This window comes from Castor canadensis, chromosome 6 (genome assembly GCF_047511655.1).
Source record: "Castor canadensis chromosome 6, mCasCan1.hap1v2, whole genome shotgun sequence".
NCBI classification, from domain to species: domain Eukaryota; kingdom Metazoa; phylum Chordata; class Mammalia; order Rodentia; family Castoridae; genus Castor; species Castor canadensis.
Window position 1 is genome coordinate 68,220,275 of NC_133391.1, and position 27,754 is coordinate 68,248,028.

Consider the following 27,754-nt stretch of genomic DNA (forward strand, 5'->3'; position numbering starts at 1 on the left):
CCTCCCAGAACCTGCAATCCCTAAAAGATACTTTCACAGATGACTCATGTCTCACCACAATGCTTAAATCACAAGAACATACCTGGCCCCCTTTGACACTGGAGACAGATAGAGCCAGCTAGGAATGAACAGTGCATCCAGCATGAGGCTCTTGATACATATTGGTTTTAATAAAGTCCTGGAAAACCTGGCTTGAAATACATCATTGCATTGTATTTTGACACTATCATTGGCTTTGTCCTTTATACTATGACAGAATTGAGTAAAGCAGCAATCACGAGTATTTGAATACACTTGACAACTCATATTCTTCTTGACAGCAGGTGAGATAAACTCAGGTCATAGGAGGCACAGTTCTCTTATCAAAGATGCCATCACCTAAAGTTGATGAACACCAACAATTAACAAAAGGCATGCTTTCTTTTCATGGGAATTGATGGAGAAAATAGTCTAATGAAACTCTCTACCTTATTAAATTTGCCTCCTATAAAAGCTAGGTTTTCATGCTAGTTCCTTACTGTGGGTCAGGACTTAAAAAGATTAGCAGCATTAAATATTCTTTGTGTTTTTATAACAGCCATGGGCAGCAGTTACTATCATCTTGGTCACAGGCATATTCTAAGCACACATCAAAATAATACAAATAGAAGCAAATATTTCTTTGTTGGCATAGGAAGAGAGCAAGGCCTGTGGGGGGGGGGCATAGCCCACTGAATCTTTGAGGCAACTCTTCAACTCTTCAGCAACCAGTTAACAGCATGAGACTAGAAAATGAAAAATAAAATGCATCTTCTTAAATTCTAATCCTTCTTTCCTCACTCTTTTTTTAAAATTGCTTTCTTCCATGATGCCTATCAGTGGTTCATGGTGCCTAATCATGACAGAAAACCTTAACACAGAATGTGCAGATGCCTTCAGGACCTCTTCCATGTTGACCTGCTGAAAATGAGATGTGCAATGTATACGGCTGTCCTTGTGCTTGTCCTTTACACCAGCATTTTAGCTTCAAAGAGCTTCCACATATGACATCCTTCAGTTGTAGTAAAAAATCTTCCCCTTACTAGTTATGTTGCCTTAGAAAATTTACTTAAACTTTCTGACTCTCATGTCCCCTTCTGTAAAAAAATTTTAAAAAAATAATAATAATAGTGGTATAAATGTTGAAATGTAATAATATCTATCTGGGGCTGTAAAGAAAAAATTTTTTTTTGCTTTTTAAACCAATTGCACTCAAATTAGAGCTTGAGCTGAAAGAACTTTGGAAGTTAATTTATGCCTGAAGTAGATAGAAAACTCCATAGACAGACACAGAGACATTCCTGGCTTTAAAGCTGAAGATCCTCGTCTTATCTTTCCCCTGGTGAGCTTCACCTATACTCCAAAAGCTCAGAGTGAAAACTCAGGACTTGTCCCATTATTTTTCTAAAGAAACTTTCAGAATGAGAGGGGGATTTATATCTAAGAATTTTCTCAGGGTTCCTCATCTAAAATACAGACTTCTATGTGAGGTATTTAATCTGCCTAGCTCTCTCATTTGTTATAAATAAATAACAATACACTCTTCTTCAGAAACTCCATGTGGGCATTCAGGATAATATTAATATAGATATCTTTAAAACTTCATAAACTCTGAACTATGTAGAAGAGTACCTGACATGCAGAGATATTTAATAAATAGTGGTATCTTTCAAGTTGACTTCTAAAAAGTTTTTCAACCACAGACACTTATCTTGAGATGTGTAGCTTTCTTTCCCAATTAGGATTTCAGTATTAAATTCATAGGTGAGACTCCTGTTAATGAAATCTTACAATCACACAGTTATATCTGAAACAAGATAAACCAAGACCAATTGTTCATATTGCAAATAGACTTTGCACTTCCTGATAGAAGCTTGCCAGTGAAGGTCATTCTTAGAGGTTAATGAAATTTCAACTTTTACTTAAAATGGCCAACATTTAAAATATTCCCATTTTGATATCCAAATTTATAACATGTTTGGAGACTATTAGTCATAGAAGCACCAAGGAACAACAGAAAATATGAAGATTATATATATTGATTGCAATACTAGTAGGATAGAAGTAGCAATGATCCAGTACCAGTAAAAGTAATTATAGCAAACACAACAATATATTATATATTAAGCACCTAATAAATGCCAGGCACTGTGCTAATTTGCATATTTATTTTATACTCACCATGAGCTTCTCAATTATATGTCCTCTGGTTTGCAAATGAGGAAAATGAGTTTTAATGAGACTGTCTCAATCTATTTTCTGTTGTAATAACAAAACACAAGAGACTAGATAATTTATAGAGGAAAGAAATTTACTAAGGTTCACAGTTGTGGAGGCTAGAAGTCCAACATCAGGCTGTTGCATCAGGTGAGAGCCTCGTACTCATTCATGACATGGTGGAAGTCAGAACAGCAAGTGGGCAACATACAGAAGAGGCAAATGTGAGGGACAGCCTCATTTTACAACAATCTGCTCTTGCGGTAACTATCCAGGCCCAAAGGAGTAAGAACACACTCACCACCTCCAGTATCAACCCAGTTGCATAAGAAAGCTGTTAATCCATTTATAAGGGAAGGTCCTCCCACTAGGCCCCACCTCTCAGCACTGCCACATTGAGGAATTAAAGTTCCAACATGTGAGTGTTTGGGACACACATGCAAACCATAGCAGAAGTCAACTAATCTGTACAAGATTAAATAGATAATAAGTAGTGAGACTTTAACAGAGCCTTCTCTGAGACAGAGCTAATACACATAATCACTATGCACTTCTTACCCAGAGAATAATTCCAATGAAATTTTAATCTTGGAGGGAAAGAGGCTGCTAAATTGATCTATAGTGGGCATAGAACTTTGGCTTCCAACATTATCCAGGTATCTTCTTTGAAAGTAAAGTAAACAACCATAGAAGGACTAATAATTACAGTGAATTATCAGAAAGAGAATAATATATGGATTGCTAATGATACTTCTGAAATTTAAAAACAAAAAGCTTTGTAAATAATGAGTTAGTTATATGGATTCATACATGTGCTCAGACAGACACAGATACATCGTCATATGTTCTCACACACAGGCATGCCTATATATATACACACACACACAACACTTGGATCTCCAAAGAAAAATACTTTCCATGCCTACAGAAGTAGGTGTTACAGTTTGGATATGAAGGCTTGATTTCTAACTGGTTGTGCTACATAAGGGAACTAAGCTCATCAATGGCTTGATCCATTGGTAATAGCTGAATGAGCTATTAGAAGATGGGGCATTATTGGAGGTCACTGGGGTCCATTGAAGGGTCTATCACATGTCTGGTCCTTTCCCCTACCCCCCCTCCACATACACTTCCTGGCTGCCACCAGGTGAGCAGATTTGCTTTACAGCATACAGCATGATGTCTTACCTCACTGAGTCCAAAAGCAATGGAGCCAACAGACCATAAACTGATACCTTTGAAACTGTGGGCCAAATAAATCTTTCCTCCCTTAAGTTGTTTATCTAAGTCATTTTACAACAGCAATGGAAAGAATCTAGTACAGCAGAGTTAGCGTATTTCAGAATCTTTTTTCTTTTCCTTTGTAATTCTAAGCATCTGGTCTAGAAACATATCATCCTAGTATTTGTCATCTATGTGAATACTTTCAGTTTCTTCATCCCACAATGAAGTGTGTAGGTTTTTCTGCCTTTGTTGGCTAGACATGGGGCCTACCCAAGGAAGTAGAAGGGAATCTGATAGAAACTAGCTCCTCTCAAGGTAGAATGACTCTAACAAAATGACTTTATCAGATGGGTTTTCCAAATTACAGATAAATGAGAATAGATCATTTAAAGAATTGTATTCAAACAAAGGAGCTTGTGAAAAGGTCATAATACAGGAGAATAGAAAGAAAATTGTTGGATCTGGAGACCTAAGGCAGATGAGTGAGTATCCCATCCCCCCATGGAGAGCACTATGATTCCTGCATCCTGAGAAGGAGTTATAAACCTGCATTCCTCTTTCCTGAGAGGGAGTTGTAAATCTGCATTTCTACATCCTGAAGAGGAGATACAGGTTCTGATAGATCTGCCACAGGGCTGATGAGCAAAATGCTCTCATGATGATGCCTGCTCCTCAATAAGGGGAAACCAAACCAGTTCACCTGAGAAAGCCCGCAAATCCATGGCCAATGGAAAGAGCCCACCTAACCCTTACCCAAACTCAGAGCTAAAACATCCATAAAAACCCCAGCCTTCACCTGCGCAGTGAGCTACACTACAAGTATAATAAATCCTACTTGTATACCAGCTTTTGCTCATCCGTCAGCTGCCTTACAAGCCAGTTCTCTGGCCTGTAAATCAAGGACTCTTGACACTGGCCTGCAACACTTCACACTGGCACTTAACAAATGAAAGATGTGGAAAAACCTGCCTGAATATCTTACCTGGAATCATACTTGACAAGTCTCACTTTAGTAATTATAGTATACCCAACCAGAGACAACAGAAAAGTAATGAGAAGAAATTTCAGTGCCATTTCATTAAAGTCATATTTAAACTGATGCTTTGAGGCTAACATTTGAAAGTTGGTGAAATATGAATGTTTTAAGCAGGAACAGTAGACTCATAATCCAGAACATGGCATGAAAAGAAGTCTGAATATCAGCCCTATGTTCAGAAAAAATGCACTTGTAGAAAGAATGTTACTAATAAGTGGGAGAAGGTATGAGCTCAAGAACTGATCCTTTCAGTTCAAGTTCAATTGAGAAAATCCAGTTCTCCAGTCAGTCTTGATAATTACTTATTGTCTTTCAATCAGATGTTCCTTAGCACTATGCATGTACACATATATAGCAGTATAGAGAGAGAGAGACAGAGAGATAGGGATAGAAACATATGGAAGATATATAGAAGATACATATTTATATTCTCTGGAAAACATAAACACCAACATGAACACCATTTATGTTCATCTCCAATGCACGACTTGCATATGAACTTTTGTTCAATCCTTTAATTAAAATTCCAGGAGAGCACAGCAAGTTCCTCCCCTTAGATGTTCATAAAACTTGTTATAGATACCAATCATGAAATGCCTAATGTGGCTGGAGACCTTATATCCATTCCTTCCAATCCTTACCACAACTAAATTAGATAGTGTTATGTGCCAGTGTGAAGTATTGCAGGCCGGTGTCGAGGGTCCTTGCTTTCACAGGCCTTTGGCTCATGAGGCAGGTGAATGATGAGCCAAAGCTGGTATAGGAAATGGGATTTACTAGAGAGAAAGGAAAGGCTACAGCTAGAGAAGTGCAGCAGAGCCTGGAAACCAGTAGCTCACTGCTCAGTTGAAAGCTAGGGTTTTTATGGACATTTTAACTCTGAATTAGGTGGGTTTTTCTCATTGGCCATGGATTCATGGGCTTTCTCAGCTGAACTGGTTTGGTTGCCCCTTATTGGGGAAGGGGAAACAATCTTGAAAATATTTTGCTCATCAGACCTCTGGCAGATCTATCGGACCCTGTATCTTTTCTTTGGGATTCAGGGATGTGGATTTACAACTCCTTCTCAGGAAGCAGGAATACAGGTTTATAACTCCTTCTCAAGATGCAAGAATGCAGTGGTCTTCATGAGGAATGAGATACTGATCTGCCTTAGGTCTCTAGACCCAACAAATCCCCCCTCTGAGACAAGCACCCAAATGCTGTTGGGGAAAGGGGCAATGACTCATCTAGTTGCTTCATGCTGGCAATGGAGCATGGGGAGGAAGATAGGGGTGGTGCTACTTGTCTCAGGGGTTGACCTGTGTAGTCTCCAGGGGCCCCGGATAGAATGGAATGGGGGGCTCATGCATAGGCAGAGGTGAGTATTCCTTGACTAAAAGCTGGAGTTTGATCAGTTGGACCTGCTAGGATGTAAATCTGGAGAGAGTATTTATTATGCAAGACGCAAATGAGAATATTAGAAAGAGCAGAAAAAGTGGTCTGGCAAAGGGTACATATCTAGGGATCCAGGTCCTGCAAAATCCTGTAACTCCCAAGAAAGTTCTAAGCTGCTTTATGATCTGGGAGAGTGGAAAATGAGGATTGGGTCAATTCATTCATGACTCAGAGAGCAAGTCTATGCCTTTAAGACCACACTTAGGTAGGTGACCTGCAGGAGGAATAATTGAGCTTTTTCCTTAGAGACTTTGTATCCCCAGAAGGCCAGAAAGTTTCAAAGCGACTGAAGATGAGGGGCTCTGTGGCTCTGCACAGAAGTAAGTCATCAACATATTGAGGAAGGGTGGCCTCTGGATAGTGCCAGCTTAATAAGTCTCTGGATAGGGCCTGTCAGAAAAGATGAGGGCTGTCTCTAAACCCTTGTGGCAAAACTGTCCAAGATAGTTTTGTGAAGAGTTTGTGGGATCTTCAAAAGCAAACAGGGACTGACTTTCAGAATGCAGAGGAGTGCAAAAGAAAGTGTCCTTTAAATCTAGTACAGAGTAATATTGGGCTTTTAAGGGTATTTGAGCCAACAGAGTATAGGGATTGGGAACAAATGGGTGGAGGGGAATGACTGCTTCATTAATGAGCCAGAGGTCTTGAACCAATCTCCATTTGTTTGGCCCTTTGCAGATAGCAAGAATAGGAGTATTATAGGGGCTGGAGTAATTAATTAGTACCACTTGTTTTTTTAAGGAATTTATGATAGGTAAAAGGCCTCATCTTCCCTCAGGCTTGAGGGGATATTGTTTTTGGTGTGGAAACTATGAGTGATCTTTGAGTTTTATTTGATAGGGAGGGCCATTTTGGCTTGCCCTACAGTCATCACATCAGTCCACAGTGTGAGATCTATTTGTTCTTGAAGGAGGGGGCAGCAGAGATAGTCACTTAGGTGGAGTAGAATTTTAACCTTTAGTAGAGATAGCAAATCCCATCCCAGCAGGAGCACTGAAGTCTCAGGAACTATGAGGAAAGAGTGATGGAAGTGGAGGTCTCCCCAAGAGCAGGCCAGAGGCCAGGTAAAGTAGCGCTCTAGGCACTTGCCAGTTATGCCCCAAATGATAGCCTTGTCATTGGACCAGGGACTGGGAGAGAACATTAAAACAGAGAAATGGACTCCACTGTCTAGCAGGAAAATGACCTTTCACTTCTCTACCATTATGGCTACCTGAAGCTCCTCAACATCTATATTAAGAAGTGGAGCCTAGATAGGAGGCCTGGGACCCATCAATCCATAGGAGGTGGCACCCCACCTTCCATCTGGAGATGGGAGCACTTAGACTTCCAGTGGTTACCTTTGCAGAGAGGACAGGGTCCCAGTTGGGAGGGGGCTGTCCCTCTTTTGGGCATTCTCTGCAGAAGTGACCCTCCTGTCCACAATGGTAGCAAGCTCGGGATGTAGGCTCAAGTGAGGTGGGGCCCTCCCTGTGAGCTGCAATGAGGTCATGGTGTCTCTTATCTTTTTCTCTCCTTGTAGTAAGGTCCCGATTATAGTACACAGACATGGCTAGTTGTATTAGTTGGTCCAATGAGTTTTCTCCTTCAGCCACAGACTTTAGGAGTTTTCTATGGATATTTGGGGCTGACTGAGTTAGAAATTTATCTTTGAGAAAAACCTCCCCCACCTGTGACTCTGGGTCCACCGTGGTATGCTTTCTAATAGTGTCCTTAAGACGCTGTAGAAAGGTAAGGGGGTTTTCTTCAGGGGCTTGCTGTACTACAATCACCTGGGAATAGTTTAGAGGTTTGACTTTGGCCCTTTTTAGCCCTTCCACTATAAGATGGGTGAAGTGGCATTGATGCCATTCATCCTCCTCACCATTTTGTTTGTTTTTGGGTTTTACCAGTGCTGGGGAATTGAACACAGGGCCTTGCACATGCTAGGCAGACACTCTCCTATTGAGCCATGTCCTCAGCCCCAAATATATTTTTTTGTTTGGCTGTACTTGGATTTTAACTCAGGGTCTCATGCTTGCTAGGCAGGTGTTCTACCACCTGAGCCACTTTGCCAGCCCTTTTTACCATTTTGATTTCCACGTGGATCTGCCAAGGGGACTGCCTGTGCCCCTGTGTGTATAGGCACATTTATTCCCTCATTTCAGGTGTCATGGGTATTGGGACTTGTTGTAGATGGTAATCATCCCCAATCTGAGTGGCTTGGGCCAGGACCTGTTGCTTGTCTAATGAGGAAAGAGTCTGGTCTAGTAGAAGCATAATATCCTTCCATGCCAATTCAAAGGTTTGGATCACAGAGATAAAGACTTGGATGTATTGGTCTGGGGCATCAGTATAGCTGCCCAGGTCCTTTTTAATTTCCCTTATATCTGCTAACTGGAAGGGGACATAGACTTGCCCTTTTCCTACCACTGCCTGTTGAAGGAGGAAACATCCATAAGGAGGTTCTGAATATTGGGGTGGTTTGAAGGTAGGGCAGAGGGTGGAGCAGTAGGGGTGGGGCTTGTCATTGATTTGGTGCTTTTCTGGTCCTCCTTCCCCATGTTTATCCTGTGGCTTACAAAGAATGGCCAGTGTTTGAGTATCTAAATAGCAATTATGGAGCCATTCTGGGTGATCTCAGAGATGAAAGAAGGGTTGTATATAGGGTACCTCAATCCATTTTTTTCTCCTTTTACAGAAAAGGTATAATTGGAATATGGTATTGTAATTTAAGGAACTCTGTGAAGGCCACGTCTCTTGGTCACCCAAGGTATACTGAGGCCAGGCTTCAGTACAAAGCTTCCAATGTTTTCTTTCAACATTTCAATAGACAGGCCAGCAGAGACCACTTGGCTCCTGAGGCCAGAAGACTGGAGGGGGCAAGTCCTATCAAGAAGAACAACAAAAACAATAACAACAAATTGGGTCACATCCTCTCTTATCAGCATCCTGACTGGGAATGACCTTACTAACAAGACCAGGCATCCTTGTCTTGTGACTTTCCCTGACATCCATGACCAGGATCGAGGAAAGTGACTAGTTGAATTAGGCCACCTGACTAATGCAGTGAGAAAAGCTCTAGGATCCTGCCTTTTAGCTAACAGCAGGCAGCCTCTTTAATAAAGGCTACCTTTTTTAACAAAAGTATACATCATCTGTAAAGTTAGAGAAGGGCGTTCAGAGGGCATCCCAGGGCAATCACAGCACCACAAGGGATGACTACTGCTAGTATTTGAAGGGGAAAAAAATGTTCATGCTGAGGCCAAAAGTATAGAAAATTTTAAATGAGAAGTTTAGACCACAGTAATGCCATTTTTCTGTCCCCAGTAGGTTACATTAGTGCTTTTTAGGACAGTAACCTTGAGCTAACAATTGGCTTCCAAGGGCTGGGTCTGGTGGCTTGAGGCATGAATTGGGGCTGGGAGTGGGTCTTACACAAGGCGCCACCATCTCCCCCTTATGTACGCACACCTGCGTGAGTTTGTTTTTCCTCTCATCCCTTTTAGGGGGAGTGGCAGTGGGTCATAGCTGGGCCATGTGTGGCTGGTGGCTATGGATGTGTGCTGGGCCCCCTCTTTGGATTCTCCCAGCTATGGCAGGTGTTCCCACAGTGCCCAGGGGCCAGCATCCTTGTGCATGAGTGCACCTGTTTGTTTTCCCTCCTTCCCTTGTGGGGACAGAGTTAGGGCATGAGTGTGGCAGCTGCTTTTTTTTTTTTTTTTGTAAGCAACTCTGTCTCCACAGGTGCCCAGCAGCTGGTATAAAGCCGCTGTGGACAGAGGGGCCTGACAAACTAGGTGTGGAATTAACTTAAGAAAGTCATAAGGTGCCTTGCTACCCTGGAAGCCCAGGGTCCCAGTAAGCCCAGGGAGGGGAAGGCAGGCAGAGATAAAGGACACATGGCCGGACCAGGGAGGGAGCAGAATGAGTATCCTGACATCTTAGGTAAGGGAGGGGAAGGCAGAGCCTGGAGGCATGACACACGCCTGAGGGATTAATGATTAGGTGCGCTTGCAGATTGCTCCCACCCTGTGGTACTGGATCACTTCCAGTGACATCAAACCTCCAATCTCAGGTCACTGTCTCAGGCAGAAGGGGTATTTGACAGGGGGGAAAGACAAGCATTCATCAGGTGCCAGAACCAATCAGATCTCCTCCAAGGTAGCATGAGGCATGCCTGAATAAACCCCAGGCTCAGTATCAGCCTGCAGGGAGGGAACAAGAGCACTCTAAGATCTGGAATCGCCATGAGGCCAAAGTTGGCAAGGAGCTGTTCATCCAATACCATGACAGGAAATTCCCTCAAGAAGACAGGAACAGAGAGAGAGAGATGGCTAGCAGCACAAGGAAGGCTGCTTTTGGCTAGTCCTCAGCAGGGGTTTCCCCCAACAGGAGCCCCAGCAGGGGGCCAGACACTCAACATTGCACCTTAGGCATGCCCCTGTTGGTTTGGCACTCAAGTCATACCAACCTTGGTCCAGAAGAAATGTCCCTTCATGGTCACTAAAATGTTATGTGCTGTTGTGAAGTGTTACGGGCCGGTGTTGAGGGTTCTTGCCTTCACAGGCCAGAGAACTGGCTCATGAGGCAGCTGTATGATGAGCCAAAGCCAGTATAGGAAGTGGGATTTATTAGAGAAAGGAAAGGTTGCAGCTAGAGAAGAGCAGTGGAGCCCAGAAGCCAGTGGCTCACTGCTCTGGGAAGGCTGGGGTTTTTATGGACATTTTAACTCTGGGTTTGCGTAAGGGTTAGATGGCCTCTTTTCATTGGCCAAGGATTCACAGGCTTTCTTAGATGAACTGGTTTGGTTGCCCCTTATTGGGGGAGGGGAAATAATCTGGAGAGCATTTTGCTCATCAGACCTGTGGCAGATCTATCAGACCCTGTATCTTTTCTTTAGGATGCAGAAATGTGGATTTACAACTCCCTCTCAGGAAGTAGGAATGCAGCTTTATAACTCCTTCTCAGGATGCAGAAATGCAGTTCTCTCCATGGGGGATGGGATACTCTCTCCTCTGCCTTGGGTCTCCAGACCCTACAATAGGTACTATGATCCATCACCACAGGTAAGAACAGAAACTAAGTTCATTGCCCAAGGTTGCATTAGACTGAAAGAACTGATTTGAAGTCAGCACTCTTCATCATCCCATTCAAAGCTCCTTAGAACCTAGTAATTTTAAACATGGCAAAAAAAATGTTCATCTAAGTAATAAATAGCGCCCAGAGGCTCTAGGTTTTCTCAAAGAATCTCTTTTCAGAACAGAAAAACCCAGGCACCTGGAAAAGGAAAACATTCCAAAATAACCCCAAGGACTCGCTGCTTACTTATATAGCAAATGCTTCAGTGAAAGAAGCTAATGCTGCCAAGGTTCAGATTTTCTCCAACGCTTCAAGGTGAAGACAAATAAACCTCTCAGCAGCATTATGGATAATGAAAACTATCAACAATTTCCTGCCACCGCTGTCTCTTGTTAATACTTTTGTCATGCAGATTGCCTTAATTTGATTTCAGGATTATTCTTTCTGTTGTTGCCAAGAACTATAAACACAATGTGACATAATAAAGTGGTGCTCTGGGTCTTTTATTGTCATTATTATTCTCATTTAGTTTTGGAAACTGGATTTGACTTTATTGGCTAAGAGCAGAACTCTCCATCTTTTCACCTAAGGTGTGCCAGTCAGAAATCCCTTGCTGTGTCGCCTCTTATTCATCAGCTTTGCAAAGCTGCCCTGAAGGAAAAACCACAACAAGCAGAAAAACACCTGTAAAATTCATTTAAATCTCTTCTGAGAATGATGTTTCTCTGGTGTTGAGCCACATTTATTAAGTGACAAACACACCCTTCTGGGCATTCAATTTATTGGTAAAGTGTGCTCTACTGCTCACATATCCCCACCGCCCTTGCTAACTGCCGTCCTGCACACAGACATCTTTTTTGTAATTTTAAAGGGCAATGTCATAATTAGCTAAATTAATCCTTGTTCTAAGGATAGGAGAATCTTGGGTATCTGAAAAGCAGTAAAGCAATTCCAAAAGAATTATAACTTGTTTTTGAGCCAAGCAATGTAATTTGAATTTAAGTTTTATCCTAAACTAGCTAAATTCTCAGACAAGGTATTGAGTTGAGTCTCTACTAAACTCAACTTAAATACTAAACTACCTATCAAATGGAGTTTATAATACTTCATAGGGAAGTTTTGAGTGTAAAATAAGAAAATGTTTTTAAAGTACTTAGTGCAATGCTTGGTAGTCAGAGAAAATTGAGACTAAACGTATGTGTGTATCTGCATAAAAATTCAGAATCCTGAGCAAAGTGAAAAAAGATTGTCTTTGCTAAAATTAAGGACTTTATGGACAGGTAAATGGGAAAATATAGGATTAAAGAAAGTGAAGCAGATCTCTTTACTAAAGGCTTATACCTTTTGTTATAATAATATGCATCAGTAACTTGCTAGAGGGAGTTGTAATCTAAAAAATTGCCAGGCACTGGTGACTTATGCCTGAAATTCTAGCTATGTAGTAGACTGAGATTGGGAAGATTGGAGCTCAAGACCAGCTTGGGTGAAAAGTTCAGGAGACCCCATCTTAATCAATAGTTGAGTGTGGTGATGTGTGCCTATCATCCCATATACATGGAAAGCAGAAATCAGGAGGATTACAGATCCAACCCAGTCCAGACAAAAGTTCACAAGAGTCTGTCTCAACAGGAGAAGCTGTGTGTGTTCTCACATGCTTGTTGTCCCAGCACTATAGGAAACTGTAAGCCTATCCAGTCCATCTCCAGGCAAAAATTGAGACCCTATCTCAAAACTAACCAGAGCAAAAAAAAGCCTGGAGGTATGGCTCAAGTGTAAGTGTGCTGCCTAGCAAGCACAAAGCCCTAAGTTCAAACCCCAGTACAGTCATAGTATTAATAATAGAATACAGATTCACAGATGCTAACTAGTTAGTAAAGACAGGCATCAAATTATTAAATCAATATTCAGAAAAAGCATCACAGGGAAAGTTTTAAGAACAGGCCAATTTCCAATTCAATCTGAAAGAAAAGAAAACATTAAGAGAAGCAGAACAGGTCCACAAGAAAGTACACATCAGATTCAGAGAAAAAGTCTTTAGGACAAATCACTTAAATTAAAGGTATCACTTAGCCTGCACACTTTCACAACCCCTTTAGAAAACAGCAGGTACATGGATATATGGCAGAGAAACAAAGATTGAGAGGTGTCTAGGGCTTGTCATTGTGTACTCTTGGGGTCACTTTTATCAGTGAGAAAAAGTGCTTTCCAATGCTACTAACAATAATGTTATGAAGATTTGATTAGTAACTTTTCTCATTGCTGTGATAAAATACCTGGCAGATATTAGTTAAAGGAGAAAGGAATGATTTGGGCTCATGGTTTCAGAGATTTCAGTCCACAGTCCTTGGTTCCAATAATTCTGGGCCCACAGTGAAGCAGAACATCATGGTGGAGGGAATATGTGAAAAAGAAGGCTCTTCATGTCATGGGAGACAGGAAGTAGAGAAAGACAAAAAGAATCCAACCAGACACAGGTATAAAACCTTTACCATCACACCCAAGTGGCCTACTTTCCCCAACCAGGTTAACCAGCTAGTGTTTCCACCACCTCTGTCAGAGACATTTCATATTCAAACTATAATAAGATTTAAATAAGATACAAAATTTTGAAAAAATACCAAGCAGTTAGACATAGTTATATTGAATGTAAACTCAGAACACTTAATAAGGATCAGGTGAAGAAAAAGTCAAGATTTATTCTAAAAATTTGAAATAATGGAAATGGATATTGCAACTCAAGGTATGGACCATGTACCCAAAGTTTTGTCATTTTCTGAGAACTTGCTAGAAAAGTCTTCCAGACTTACTGAAACATGATCTGCCTTTTCACAAGATATCTAGGTGATTCAGACACACAGAAGTGTGGGTGAGAAATACTGGAATAGGAGCTTTATTTCAGGACACACTGGAAACCTGGGAGAAGCTGAACATAAGGAAATAAAGCTAAAAAGAAAAGAAAGAAAACCCATCTGTGTAGAATTTAAAATGTTTTTCTTTTAATTACTCTTACATCAAAGAAGAAATGCAGGTATAAATTTGAGAATATTTAGAATATAGTGAGTAAGTACACATCATCACCATGTGGTACCTCTGAAATTTAGCCTAAGTTTTTCAATGAAAAATCCAACATTTTAAAGTCTGTAACAATAAATATGAAAAAATTTTTAAATTAAATATTTCCCTTAAGTATGTAGAAAAATCCTAAGATTATCCACTGTAACCTTACAGGTGGAATAAATCTAAAGGTCTGTACAAGTGGGGTTTATAAGTGCTCACCACATAACTCTGGGACCTGAAGAACTACATCCTCTGTATAATGTTGAATGGAAAGAAAGAGAGAAAAAATTATCCTGAGATGGACATAAGGAAAAATTCCTGTATCAAGTTTAGCACTGGTTAAAAAAATAAGTAATAATAATGTGAAATAAATTTGAAGTAGATATAATTCAATAATCATGACTAGAAATGGAATGTCTATCCATTGAAAATGCAAATAATGATGGATTAGATTGCTTATAACATATCCAAATATATGTTTGTACTTAAAAATCACATGTCTAAAACATTATGGCCACAAAGGATTTAGAAAATAGGTTATCTTGATGATAGGAAGTAGTTACAACTTGGAACAAGACACCCAAGGGGCTTAGATTCTGATCCTTCCAGAGACAGGAAGACAGAGGAGCTGATCTTTCCTAGTGATTACAAATCAAAGGGTTGTCTTCCAGGTTTTGAGAAAGATGTTCCTGGGCTGTGAAAATGTCAAAAAGTTTTTCTAAAATATACAACTCACATGAGCCTCAGAAAGAATTTACAAATTTGCTAAAGTAAGTGCTCTAGGAAAAGGGAAGTTAGAGGTCCAGGATCAGAAGAATCCTTGTCTACAGTTCACTCATTGGTCAACTTGGTGAGCTACATCTAAGATAAACAGAAGCAGTCATTAAAGACATAGAATACTTAAACTAAAGGTTTAACAACTTTAATAGATATACATAAAATATTGTAATGACCAAATTTGAGAACATTTTCAAGAACTCTCATTATAATAATAACATTTTTTTTCTAAGCTGAAATGGAGGTCTCAAATATATACCAAAGGAACTGTGGAACAGAATTGACTCTCTGGTTGCATGTAATTTACCTATATACCAGCAACAAAATGACAGCTAGAAAAATGTCAGCATTCAAATTTTTTAAAACTTAATTCTAAACTATCCATGAGTTAAAAGTCATAATGGAAAGTAAAATTGAATTTAAAGGAAAGTGTATCTTTAAATACTTACATCATTAAAGAAAAGTGATTTCTTAATGTAATATGGTGTGCAAGCCTGTCATTCCAGCTACTCAGGAGGCTGAGACAGGAGGATCCTAAGTTCAAAGCCAGACTGGCCCACACAGTGAGACCCTTAATTCCAAAAACAAAAACAAAAAAACAAAATAAATAAATAAGGAGAGGATTTCCAAGATGGCAGCTAGAGGGAGGAAGCAAAAAGCAAGCCTTCTAAAGTGAAATCTTGGAGAGATGCTGGAGATTCACCTTGCAGGCAAGGCCACCAAGAAGAGGCAAAACGTTGACCCCTTCACACCTCCAGAGTGCGCAGAGAATCTCCACTTCACGCTGAATGGAGAAACCAGGAGGGCCCCTGGGCCACCAGATGCTGGTGCCCAGACAGCTTGGGAAGATGTGGACAAGGTGAGCTAAGTGGTATGTGGTACTCCCACAGACAACCCTGGGCCAGATCAGCAGAGCCCCCTGGACAGACCAACCCCAACCCGGGGAAAAAAGAGAAACTGAGTAATAAGCAATAAGAAGAATAAAGACACATGGCAAAGAGGGTGGGGTGCCCTGAGCGCTGAAGGGGGGGAGGGGAAATCCCTCCCGGAGCTGTAAATAAACAAGCCAGGCCTGGCCAGAGAGGCTCCAGCGGGAGCGGGCATGCGCCCAGCAAACAGGAACAGGAAAGCCTGTGAGAGTGGCAGAGGGAGGAAAATTCCACAGGAGAAGGGGGAAGACCCACCTCCCATGTGAGCTGTAAATAAACACGCAGGCCTGAGAAAATGGGTGCAGTATCACCTCCCACAGTGTGCTTGGAAAGGAGAAAGTTTGTAGCAGTGGCTAGCACACAGGAGAACTCTGAGTAAACAAAGCCTGTGGGGCAAGGTGAGTGCTAAGCTCACCCCTGAGACCTGCATAAATAAAACCACGAGCAGAGGCAGGCTGACAGCAGTGGGCAGGCAAGCCACAGCCGCAGATAGCCATTCACAGACCTGTCTCCAGACTCTGTTTTTCTCTCTCTCCCTACCTTTGATGAGGCAAAAACTGAACTACACCTGCATGCTGAAAAACTTGCTGAAACTGTATTGCATTTGAACTTGGGACACTTTGTGGGGGTATTTTTCTTGTTTTGTGTGGTTTTGTTCTATTTTATGTTTCCCCTTTGATGAGACAACTACAGAACAACATGTGAGGCACCATCTCCAGGATTGGAGGCTGAGGGACAAACAACAAAATTATTAAGACTGAAACTTCATTGCATTTGAACTTAGAGGGTTTTTTTTAATTTTTTTAGTTTTTATATTTTATTTTATTTTATGTTATTTTTATATATTTTTTCTTTCAATTACTTATTTTTTATTTTTATTCTTATCTTTATTCTTTTTATTATCTATTTTCAATCCTCTCTGTCTCTCTAATGCCTTTTCAACTTACAGTTGATTAGTACACTGTCTCTCCCTGTTTATATCTTTGAAACTTTTTTGTTTGTTTCTTTGTTTTGTTTTGTTTTTTTCTCTACTCGATTATTTGTTTTTCCCTTTTCCTTTAACTTCTTTGCTTTCCATCCACTCTCACCCTTCCATTCTAAATATCACTAGTGCTATTATTACAGCCAGAAAATACTTAATTGCACAGGACAGGGACAATAACAGCACCAAGGGCAATGAGAGTAAGACAGAAAAAACAGGGAAACCAGTTTCCCCACAGCAAAAAATTAGCACAGGAACCAGAGGGAAATGAAGAAAACAGATACTCAGATACAGACTCCAACAAAATGAAGATAAACTATGCCAAAGAACCCAGTGAAGCTCAAAAGAATAATCTAAAAGAAAAAATCCTACAGGTGATCAATGAGAATTTTATAGAGATGATACTGGATATGGTCAACCAAAATGCACAGAAAACACTCAAGAAATTCCAAGACAACAAAAATAGAGAATTTGAAAAAGCAAAAGAAGAAATAAAGGAAACCATAGATGCACTACATAAATACCAAAGTGAAACAGAGAACACAATTAATAACCAGATCAATGAACTCAGGACAAAAATAGACAACATTAAAGAGGAAACCACCCAGGATATGGAAAAACTCAGAAAAAAGAATGAAAAGAATTGCAAAACAAAACAGAAGGCCAATCCAAGAAAATAGAACAAACAGAAGACAGAATACCAGAACTTGAAGATGAAATGGTAATTAAAGACAAAACTGAAGAAATATTAATTAAACAATTCAAGACCTGTGAAAAGAAAATGCAAGAACTCACTGACTCCACCAAAGACCAAACTTGAGAATCACTGGCATCGAAGAAAGAGAAGAGGCACAAGCAAAAGAAGAAATAAAGGAAACCATAGACGCACTACATAAATACCAAAGTGAAAGAGAGAACACAATGAATAAATGGATAAATGAACTCAGGACAAAAATAGACAACATTAAAGAGGAAAACAGCCAGGATATGGAAAACTTCAGAAAAAAGAATGAAACAGAACTGCAAAACAAAACGAAGGCCAATCCAGCAGAATAGAACAAACAGAAGAAAGAATCTCAGAACTTGAAGATGAAATGGTAATTAAAGGAAAAACCGAAGAACTATTAATTAAACAACTCAAGACCTGTGAAAAGAAAATGCAAGAACTCACCGACTTCATCAAAAGACCAAACTTGAGAATCATGGGCATCGAAGAAGGAGAAGAGGTGCAAGCGAAGGGAATGCAAAATATATTCAACAAAATAATAACGGAAAATTTCCCAAATCTAGAGAAAGATATTCCCATACAGATGCAAGAGGCCTCCAGGACACCAAACAGACCAGATCAAAATAGAACTACCCCACAACATATCATCATTAAAACAACAAGTTCAGAAACTAAGGAAAGAATATTGAAGGCTGTAAGAGAGAAAAACCAAGTAACATACAAAGGTAAACCCATCAAAATCACAGCAGACTTCTCAACAGAAACATTAAAAGCAAGAAGAGCGTGGGGTGAGATCTTCCGGGCACTGAATGAAAACAACTTCAACCCCAGGATACTCTACCCAGCAAAACTATCATTCAAAATAGATGGAGCAATAAAAGTCTTCCACGATAAGCAGAAACTAAAACAATATGTGACTACAAAGCCACCACTACAAAGGATTCTTCAAGGGATTCTGCACACAGAAAGTGAAACCCAACTCAACCATGAAAAGACAGACAGCCCCAAACCACAGGAAAAGAAAAAGTAAGACAGTAGAGACTAACCTCAACTTAGGTACACACAATCAAACCTTCAAACAACTAAGACAACTAAATGACAGGAATCACCACATACCTATCAGTACTAACGCTTAATGTTAATGGACTTAATTCACCCATCAAAAGGCACTGTTTGATGAAATGGATAAAAAGGAAGAACCAACATTTTATTGCTTACAAGAGACCCTCTCATCAACAGAAATAAGAACAGGCTTAGGATGAAAGGCTGGAAGAAGATTTACCAAGCCAATGGCCACCAAAAACAGACAGGAGTAACAATACTTATCTCTGACAAAGAAACTTCAAACCTACATGATCAAATGAGATAAAGAAGGACATTCCATACTAATAAAAGGGGAAATAGACCAAAAGGAAATAATAATTATCAACCTGTATGCACCCAATGTCAACGCACCCAATTTCATCAAACATACCCTGAAAGACCTAAAAGCATATATAAGCACCAACACAGTGGTTGTGGGAGACTTTAACACCCCATTATCATCAATAGATAGGTCATCCAAACAAAAAATCAATAAAGAAATCCAAGATCTAAAATATGCAATAGATCAAATGGACCTAGTTGATGTCTACAGAACATTTCATCCAACTTCTACACAATATACATTCTTCTCAGCAGCCCATGGAACCTTCTCCAAAATAGATCATATCCTAGGGCACAAAGCAAGCCTCAGCAAATATAAGAAAATAGAAATTATACCGTGCAAACTATCTGATCACAATGCAGTAAAACTAGAACTCAACAACAAAAGTAAAGACAAAAAACATGCAAACAGCTGGAAATTGAATAACTCATTACTTAATGAACAATGGGTCATTGATGAAATAAAAGAGGAAATTAAAAAGTTCCTGGAAGTCAATGAAAATGAAAACACAACCTACCGGAACCTATGGGACACAGCAAGGCAGTCCTGAGAGGAAAGTTTATAGTCATGAGTGCATATATTAAAAAGACTGAAAGATCCCAAATCAATGATCTAATGATACATCTCAAACTCCTAGAAAAACAAGAACAAGCAAATCCCAAAACAAATAGAAAGAGAGAAATAATAAAAATAAGAGCTGAAATCAACGAAATAGAAGCCAAAAAAACATACAAAGAATTCATGAAACAAAAAGTTGGTTCTTTGAAGAAATAAACAAGATCGACAGACCCCTGGCAAACCTGACTAAAATAGGAAACAAAAAACCCAAATTAGTAGAATCAGGAATGCAATAGGGGAGATAATAACAAACGCCATGGAAGTCCAGGAAATCATCAGAGACTACTTCGAGAATCTATATTCAAATATATTTGAAAATCTTAAAGATATGGACAGATTTCTAGATATATATGATCATTCAAAACTGAACCAAGAGGAAATTAATCACCTGAATAGATCTATAACACAAAGTGAAATTGAAGCAGCAATCAAGAGTCTCCCCAAAAAGAAAAGTCCAGTAACTGATGGATTCTCTGCTGAATTCTATCAGACCTTTAAAGAAGAACTGATACCAACCTCCTTAAACTGTTCCATGAAATAGAAAGGGAAGGAAAACTGCCAAACACATTTTATGAAGCCAGTATTACACTTATCCCAAAACCAGGCAATGACGCCTCCAAAAAGGAGAACTATAGGTCAATCTCCTTAATGAACATTGATGCAAAAATCCTCAACAAAATAATGGCAAACTGAATTCAACAACACATCAAAAAGATTATTCACCACGACCAAGTAGACTTCATCCCAGGAATGCAGGGGTGGTTCAACATATGAAAATCAATAAACGTAATAAACCACATTAACAGAAGCAAAGACAAAAACCACTTGATCATCTCAATAGATGCAGACAAAGCCTTTGATAAGATCCAACACCATTTCATGATAAAAGCTCTAAAAAAACTAGGAATAGAAGGAAAGTTCCTCAACATTATAAAAGCTGTATATGACAAACCTACAGCCAGCATTATACTAAACAGAGAAAAACTGAAACCATTCCCTCAAAAATCAGGAACCAGACAAGGATGCCTACTATCTCCACTCCTATTCAACATAGTACTGGAATTCCTAGCCAGACCAATTAGGCAAGAAGAAGGAATAAAAGGAATACGAATAGGTTAAGAAACTGTTATCCCTATTTGCAGATGACATGATCCTATACCCGAAAGACCCAAAAACCTCTATTCAGAAGCTTCTAGTCATCATCAATAGCTACAGCAAGGTAGCAGGATATAAAATCAACATAGAAAAATCATTAGCATTTCTATACACTAATAATGAACAAACTGAAAAAGAATATATGAAAACAATTCCATTTACAGTAGCCTCAAAGAAAAATCAAATACCTAGGTGTAAACCTAACAAAAGATGTGAATGACCTTGCAAGGAAAACTATAAACTTGTGAAGAAAGAGATTGAGGAAGGCTATAGAAAGTGGAGAGATCTTCTATGCTCATGGATTGGTAGAATCAACATAGTAAAAATGTCTATACTCCCAAAAGTAATCTACATGTTTAATGCAATTCACATCAAAATTCCATGACATTCATTAAAGAGATTGAAAATTCTACCATTAAATTTATATGGAAACACAAGAGTCCATGAATAGCCAAGGCAATACTCAGTCAAAAGAACAATGCTGGAGGTATCAATATACCTGACTTCAAACTATATTACAAAGTAGTAACAATAAAAACAGCATGGTACTGGCACAAAAACAGACATGAAGACCAGTGGAACAGAATAGAGGACCCAGGTATGAAGCCACAAAACTATAACCAACTTGTCTTTGACAAAGGTGTTAAAAATATATGATGGAGAAAAAGCAGCCTCTTCAACAAAAACTGCTAGGAAAACTGGTTAGCAGTCTGTAAAAAACTGAAACTAGATCCATGTATATCACCCTATACGAAGATTAACTCAAAATGGATCAAGGATCTTAATATCAGACCACAAACTCTAATGTTGATACAGGAAAGAGTAGGAACTACTCTGGAGTTAGTAGGTATAAGTAAGAACTTTCTCAATGGAACCCCAACAGCACAGCAACTAAGAGATAGCATAGATAAATGGGACTTCATAAAGTTAAAAAGCTTCTGTTCATCAAAAGAAATGGTCTCTAAACTGAAAAGTACACCCACAGAGTGGGAGAAAATATTTGCCAGCTACACATCAGACAAAGGACTTATAACCAGAATATGTAGGGAACTTAAAAAATTAAATTCTCCCAAGTCAATGAACCAATAAAGAAAGGGGCAAGTGAACTAAACAGAACTTTCTCAAAAGAAGAAATTCAAATGGCCAAAAAACACATGAAAAAATGCTCACTATCTCTAGCAATAAAGGAATTCCAAATTAGAACCACGCTAAGATTCCACCTCACCCCTGTTAGAATAGCCATCATTAGCAATACCACCAACAACAGGTGTTGGCGAGAATGTGGGGCAAAAGGAACCCTCTTATGCTGTTGGTGGGAATGTAAACTAGTACAACCACTCTGGAAAAAAATTTGGAGGCTACTTAAAAAGCTAGACATTGATCTACCATTTGATCCAGCAATACCACTCTTGGGGATATACCCAAAAGACTATGACACAGGTTACTCCAGAGGCACCTGCTCACCCATGTTTATTGAGGCACTATTCACAATAGCCAAGTTATGGAAACAGCCAAGATGCCCCACCACTGGTGAATGGATTAAGAAAATGTGGTATCTATACACAATGGAATTTTATGCAGCCATGAAGAAGAATGAAATGTTATCATTCGCTGGTAAATGGATGGAATTGGAGAACATCATTCTGAGTGAGGTTAGCCTGGCCCAAAAGACCAAAAATCGTATGTTCTCCCTCATATGCAGACATTAGATCAAGGGCAAACACAACAAGGGGATTGAACTTTGATTACAAGATAAAAGCAAGTGCACACAAGGGAGATATGAAGATAGGTAAGACACCTAAAAAATTAGCTAGCATTTGTTGCCCTCAACACATAGAAACTAAAGCAGATACCTTAAAAGCAACTGACGCCAATAGAAGAAGGGGACCAGGAACCTAGAGAAAAGGTTAGATCAAAAAGAATTAACCTAGAAGGTAACACACATACACAGGGAAGTAATGTGAGTCAACTCCCTGTATAGCTATACTTATCTCAACTAGCAAAAACTCTTGTTCCTTCCTATTATTGCTTATACTCTCTCTTCAACAAAATTAGAGATAAGGGCAAAATAGTTTCTGCTGGGTATCAAGGGGGTGAGGGGGAGAAGGAGGGGGCAGAGTGGGTGGTAAGATAGGGGATGGGGGCAGGGGGCAATAAATGACTCAAGCATTGTATGCACATATGAATAATAAAACAATAAAAATTTAAAAATAAATAAATAGGAAAGAAAGAGAATAAAAGGAAAAGGAAAGAAATAAAGGAAAAAAAATCATTATCTAACTTAAGAAATTAGAAAAAAAAACAAAAAAACTGGAAAGAAGAAGGTAGTAGAGAAAGAGCAAGTTTAATAAATTAAAAACCAACAGTCTTCAGAACAGGTAACAAGTGAAAGAAAACAAATGAGCCTCAATAATGTGTTCAGCGAAAGAAACAAGTCATAGGAGAATACAGCATGATTTTGTTCACCACATGTTTAAAAACAGACAAAATATAAAAATATATTACTTATGGATAAATACATAGATAGGAAAATGATTTTTCAAAGCTTGTGAATGAGTAACAGAATTTTAAGGATTGTGGCTGATACTGCTGGAGAGCAAGGAGAACAGGATTAGAGAGGGTTATTTGGTATACTATTCTTTGTGGTGCTATGTATTGAACCCAGGGCATCATGTACACCAGACAAGCATTCTGTCTGAACCACATCTCCGGCCTATTCAGTGCATAGCTAATGTATTTGTAAACTTCTGTTTCTTAACCTGTGCAATGTGTACATGTGTACTTATTATTTTAAAATTTTTTACATGTACAAAAAATGTATGCTATTTGTATGTATTTGTATGCTATTTGTATGCTATTTATATAGTTTATGGGTTAAATATATAAAAATGATATCTTACATGTAAGGAAAATAGAGATGCATGAATGTTATTTTATAGAAAAATATGTGAATCTAAGAAAACCAAAAGAATAAAGATATTTGAAAATTATCAGAAATAATTGAAACAATAGACCTTGTAAATAAATTTTTAAAAGTCATAAACTAACCAAGAGTTAAAGAAAGAAAGATAAAGCATGCCAATTTTTCATAAGTTGACAGGAAAACTACTAAAGATACAAAGGAAATCTAGGTGAAGAATTTCCTAGATATCACCAAATCTCTAGCATGATCTAAATCCATCCAGTCCTCATCTTTGTGTATAAGATTAGATACAAAAGCATAGATACATAGAGATAATGGAAGTACTCATGAAGATAGTAAAAAGAATAGGTGAGAGATTTTATGCAGAAGTATTTCTGTGTTCTCACTTCTGTCTGTCATTGCAACAAAAATTACACACAATGCCAGGTTAGCTAGAGGGAAGTTGATGATGAATGGTCTTCTTGACCACAGTAAATGCAATATTTTTTCCTTGTTCATTGTCACAGTGTTTCAGAACCATAGGTTGACACTCAAAAATGATACCTGGGTTATGCTTATGATACTGCAAAAGTACACACATGTGATTATACATTTGTCAAAACTCACATAGTATTTAACATAAAAGGTAATCCATAGGCTTTAGTTAAAATTAATATCTTAGGACTGGGAGCATAGCTCAATTGAAAGTGCCTGAGGCCATAAGTTCAAACCCTGTACCAACAACAACACCATAACAATGCTTGAATATTGTCTTATCAATTGTAACAAATGTACCATGAATACAAAGAGTTAATAATAGAAGAAATCAAAGGGATGGTAAGGAAGACATGAGAACTCTCTCTTCTTCACACTTACTTTTCTGTAAATTTCAAATTGTCCACCAAAATGAAGTCTATTATTTTTAAAGGTGTTAAATAAACTAGACAGATTTGGAGATGGGTAAAATGAGATGCAGATACTCATTATATAAAATGTAATGGTATTAGGACTCTAAATATGAAGCTGATCTAGGATCTCATCATAAGTCTATACCCTTTATTTGAATTTTTGAAAGAAGAATTTCAGTAATATTATTAAGTAAAGACAATAATTTGCACATAATGTAAATATTCATATTTTGTAGTTATAGACAAAAGAGTGAGGGCTAGAGTTTATTTCATAATTCAAGTTCAGACTCACACAATTTCAGAAGCAATCTCACATATATAACTAAACAGTCCTTTATGATACTATTAACTCATAGATGTAAGTTACCAACAGAAGTAAAGCCTACTTAAAGTTATGCAATAAAAGAACAAAGAGAACCAGTCATGGTCGTGCACACCTGTAATCCCAGTATTTAGGAGTCTGAGGAAAGAGGATCATGAGCTAGAGACCAGTCTGAGCTACTTAGTGAGTTTGAGGCCGGCCTCAGTTACATAGTAAGACCCTGTCTCAAAAAACAATGGAGGAAAAACAAAAATAAAAACATCAATAAATAAGCAAAGACACTTTTCTGTTGGTTTTCAAGATGTACTGTCTTCATAACAATCTGAGACTCCTACTCAAACTAGAACTGGGGTGCTCTAGGTATCTTTAGCATCTGAAATGGAGGAGTGGGACCAGGAAAAACATCATGGAAAGCATTGGAGATCTTTACTTGCTACTCAGATGAAGTATTTTCTGAGCCTTGCCTTTCTAAATTGACTAATATCACAGTATTTCTAATCTTTGAGTTTAATGAATATTAACATTGAGTTACTTTTATTCATCTAAGGAAATGTTGGTCCAAAGATACAGATTTTTAGTTATACATGATGTATAAATTCTGTGTATTTAACATATACCATAATGACTGCAGTAAACACTATGGTATTGCATCCTTAGCTAGAAGGGTAGATCTTAAATGCTCTCACTGTCAGAAAAAAAGAAAGGAAGGAAGGATGAAAGAAGGAAGAAAGAAAATGGTAACTATGTGAAGTGATGAATATTTTAATTAGCTTGTTTGTCATTTCACAATGCATGTATCAAAATATCAAGTTCCCCCCACACCCTGGTGTTTTACTCTCATGGTTTTAGTTACCTATGGCTAATCATAGTTCAAAAATATTAAATAGAACGTTCCAGAAATAAAGAATATGTAAGTTTCAAATTGTACTCCATCTCCAGTTAGGGTGATGAAATCTCTGCTTTCTTGTTTCATCCCACCCAGAAAGTGAGTCATCCCTTTGTCCTGTGTATCCACACTATATATACTACCTACCCATTAATCACTAAATAGCTGTATCAGTTATCAGATTAAATGTCAAGATAACACAGTGCTTGTGTTCAAGTAACCCTTACGTGGTCGCTAAATACCATGTCACAATGCGTAGGTTATTCACCTCTTCTTCTGAATACTTAAGTCAGAAGAATTGATCCAATTCACAAATAATGAGAGGAGATCTCTTTCCTGGGTTTGGCAAATGTGGCTGGAAGACCAGCAGTAGGTGCTGGGGGCAGCACGTGTGTGCGGGGCCACTACTGCAAAACTTGTAACCTTATTTTTCTGTCTCCACACACCCTGCCGGTTCTTTCCCCCCTGAACCCCCTTCTGCCTGGCATTTGCCCTTCTCCCTCCCCACCTCCATCTCTCTGGGAAGGCAGAAGGATAGCCTCCGCCATGCTCCAAAAGTTTCTGATATAAATTCCTGGGAAGTTTGGAAGAAATCACCAAGAGGCAAGATGGAGGGCTCTTTAAGGGGCCACCATATCCCGGTTACCCCTTCATCATGATCCCTGAACTGATGAGCCTCTACCTCCCCAACTGGCCCACAGCCTGAATGTTCTCCAGATGAAATGGTCTCTACTTGGTGAGCAGACAAGCCTTCAAAGATACCCGCTCACCATCGCTGGCACACATTGTCTCAAACAATGTCCCCGACCATGTCCACTCACTTACACCTCCCATCACCTACAGCAATCACCACTTCCCACCAGAAACCCATCTCCACACTTAGCAGCTGACGTAAACCCCAAAACAGGAATCCTACAGCCTCCTCAACCTCCAGAAATATCTCTGTATTTCCCACTGTCACCTGGCACCATATGACAACTCTCTCATCTGCTAGAGTGATTAGTATCACAGCAAGGTCAACCAGTGTACCCAATCACGACAGGAAGATTCACTCAACCCCACAGCATTGACAGTCAATGCTTCCATGTCCAGATTCCCTCCCCATATGGTCCCACCACCATCCACATTCCCCATTCAGCCATATAATGCATTCATGTTTTATATGAAAGAAATGAGAGCCAAGGTCGTGGCTGATTGTGGCCATTGACCAGATCCTTAGGCGCAGGTGGCATGCACTGCCTGGAGAAGAGCAAGCAAAGTACTGTGAGCTGGCCAGGAAGGAGCAACAGCTTTACATGCATGTACCCCGGCTGGTCTGCACGGGATAACTATGGAAAGAAGAAGAGGAAAAGGAATAATCAGTCAGGGAAGACCAATGGAGGAAAAAAAAAAAGTTACATTCACTACATACAAGGTGAAAGCAGCTGCCTCAGCCCACCCTCTTCAGATGGAAGCTTACTAGACTTGCCACCCAGTCCCCACACCTGCTAGGCTGCCCTCCCCAGGATGCCAAGTCACAGACTAAGCAGAACCACCAGTTCCCTCTGTCCCTGAAGCCTGACCCCCTTGCCCACCTGTTTATGATGCTTCCACCACTTGCTGTCCTGCTGGCTGAGGCCACCCACGGCAAGGCCTCTGTCCTCTGTCCCAACACAGCCCTGGACCTTCCCCCTCTGCCCTGCAGCCACCCATTGTCCCTTCCTCATCGCTGGCACATCAACATCTTCCTTACATTCACACAACTCACTGGCCGGTTCCCAGCCCCAGCTTCTGTCCCTTGTAACCAAGTTTTTAGAATAGTTTTAGAGTCAGCCTAAGTGTTTTCTCCCAGGTTTTTGGTTTGCTCCAACCCCCTCTGAAAGCCTTGGTTTTGTACTCTTAGTTTTGTGCCACCTGGCTACATGAGTTGATGTTTATTTCATTGGTCAATATTTGACCCATTCTTATTTCAATTTCTCTTTTTATATATGTAGATGAGAGAAACTTATGATTCTACAAAAAATTTTTTCAACAACTGTTATATATAACTGTTATGTAGTTAGGATAGTTTAGTTTTAAAAGACTGATTAAAA

General features: G+C 39.3%; 1 pseudogene; it reads left to right on the forward strand.

The window, feature by feature from the left end:
• LOC109675305 (transcription factor 7-like 2 pseudogene) overlaps window positions 1-27,482 on the forward strand; it is a 133,001-nt pseudogene extending 105,519 nt beyond the window's left edge.
• Window positions 27,483-27,754: the final 272 nt, after the last annotated feature.